The sequence below is a fragment of the Corylus avellana genome, chromosome 11, assembly GCF_965113065.1.
Source record: "Corylus avellana chromosome 11, dhCorAvel1.hap1.2, whole genome shotgun sequence".
NCBI lineage: Eukaryota > Viridiplantae > Streptophyta > Magnoliopsida > Fagales > Betulaceae > Corylus > Corylus avellana.
This window is the reverse complement of record NC_142500.1, coordinates 19,218,064-19,220,856: the sequence shown is the minus strand read 5'-3', so window position 1 is coordinate 19,220,856 and position 2,793 is coordinate 19,218,064.

Below are 2,793 nucleotides of genomic sequence, written 5' to 3'. Positions count from 1 at the left end.
TTTAGTTGAATGAAATATTTGAATTCCACTTTAAAAAAAAAAAAAAAAACAAATGGTTATAACATGTTAACCAGTAGTAAAAAGTGAAACTTCAAATAATTATAATAATAAAAATTAAATTAAATTTAAAAAATAGTACAATTTTCAATAATGTTTGCCAAAAAAGGATTAAAGTCATGGTGAAATTTCCTATGTGGTGGCTTGGTTTCTTTTATGCAAAGCCAGCTACAATATTCCTACGTGGTTCACAACAACTCCGTTCGAGTGTTCGACCGTTCCCCTTGTTCATGTGCAACGATTCCCTCCCTTGTATTTATCTTCTTTATTATCATCTAAAGAAAATAAAAGGAAGGAGAACTTAACTTTACACTTTTAAATTATCATAATATTTGACATATCTCTTCACTTTAAAACCTCTCAATTTGAACGCATAAACTTTTAATTTTAGTCAATTTACCCCTCGGTCAAATTTTGCCGTTAAAACTCATAAAAATACAAAATTACCCTTCAATTTTCTTTTTAATTAAAAAAATTGACAAAATGGGAAAAAAAATCGAAAAAAAAAAAAGGGTCACAAGGTGGCCCAACCATGGGTCACCTTATGATTTTTTTTATAATTTTTAATTTAAAATTAAGGGTAAATTTATAATTTTATAAAAAAATTAGGGGTGTAAACGTCATTGTCACACTTTTAACGTTTAAAATCTGATAGAGGAGTTCAAATTGACCACAATTAAAAGTTAAAGGGCCCAAAAGTTTAAAATGAGTAGGTCAAATCGCGTGATAATTCAGAAATCTAAAGTAAAGTTTTCCTTAAAAGAAAAGAAAAAACAACTTATGCACTCTTCTTTGGGACTTTTGCTAGAGAAATAATTCATTTAATTTTACTAGGGCAAAACAATATTTATTTTGGGTAATCTCCAACTAATGGCAGATTTAATCAATTATTATAATCAAGACAAATATTAATATATATATATATATATTAGAACTCTAAAACATGTGAGGCCGGGGCCACACTCGTAACTGCGATTTTTAATAGAGATATGTGATAATAGAAGGCTGTGTCAGAAGGTAATACTCTCTAAATTATAGTCACTGAGAATGAACGGCATTAATTGGACTAGATATGGTCAATTGATGATTGATGCTAGAGCTATCCCAGGTAGTTTGCAAGCATGGTAAGTAAGTCACGTTAGGAGGAAAGCATATGAAACTGCTCATAGGCCGGCTAAAAAAGCTTTGTGTGTTGCCTAACAGAAAAGTTTTGATGGAGGAATTTTCCATTTGTATATATGGTATTGAAAATCAGAAACGAGAAATAATAGGGAAAGAAAAAACAAAACTAAGAGTGATGGAAGAGTGATGGGATGGATCTTTACCACTACAAATGAGAAAAGAGGGAGAGTGAGAAAGATAAGTGGGAATGCAGCTAGAATGAGCTCTAGCTGCGGCTCAATAAGTTATTTGATGAGCGCAGAAGTTTGCACTTCTGTGCACTTTTCTTACCTTCCAAACGGAAGAAAGAAGGATAATAAAGATGGTATCCAAGATAATGTCAGCAATTTTCCAATCTTAAACTAAAGAAGGCTTCTAGAGAGCCATAATCACAACCTTAGAATCACCCTCTAAAGTAAAACTAGAGAGCTTCGTAGAGATTGTCAAAAAGACAGCAAGAAAGCAGCCAGAGCCTCCACGTATATAGGGTCACAGGGAGGACTTAGTTGTTTAGTCTATAAAAGAAAAGTCATTTGACAAAAATGAAAATTAAAAAAATAAAATAAATGGGACTTACTGTAGCTAGACTTCATAGACTGCGACAACCAACCATGTAGAAGTCACCAGACAAATCGACGGTTAACACGATAACGGCTATGCATATGTGGTGGTGACCACCATAGGGTCGCCAAATCATTTTGTCAAAAGAACCCAACCACTCTTTTTGGTTTTAATTAATCCATTTAATGACTGACTTTTGTGGCAAATTTGCCCCTCTCAACAAAATTAGAAATTAATTTTAACATAAAAGTAGCAAAAAAAAAAAAAAAGTGCATGTATATATAAATGTAAATTAGAGAAGTGCTAAGGAGCCAAATAAATAAATTCAGAAAAATTTACAAATGGACGTGGCAGACCGTGAGTGACAAATAACGGAGAAAAAATTGCAGGAGAGGAAATTTTTTTTTTCTTCTTTTTTTTTTAATTTAAAAACCCTTACCACGTTAGTTTATAATTTTTTTTAGATTTATTTGTTTTGTTCCTTAGCACTTCTTTTTTTTTAATTGGAAAATGCTAAAAGCCCAACTTTTGCCTTATTTTTTAATTTAAAAAAATAACTAAATAAAAAATAAATAAAAATTTTGAAGCAATAATTTTTATTTTGGTTATTATTATTATTTTTTGTATTTTTAAAAAAATAAAAACTATATTTTGCTTCATAATTTTTTTCCTTATTTTTTAATTTAAAAAATTAAAAAAATAATAATAAAAAAAATTTCTAAGGCAATAATTTTTATTTTGGTCCTTCTTTTATTTGGTTTTTTTTTTAAATAAAAATTGTATTTTTCTTCATAACAGTGACCATTTTTTAAAACTTTAGTCATTATTATGAATAAAAATACAATTTCAAATTTTTTTAAAAATACCAAATAAAAGAATGATCAAAATAAAAATTATTGCTTAAGAAAATTTTTTAATTTTTAATTTTGTTATTTTTTAAAAATTAAAAAAATAAGAAAAAAAATTGGACCAAAGTTGGCCCCAAGTTGGTGCTGTATCATTCATCTTTTTAAT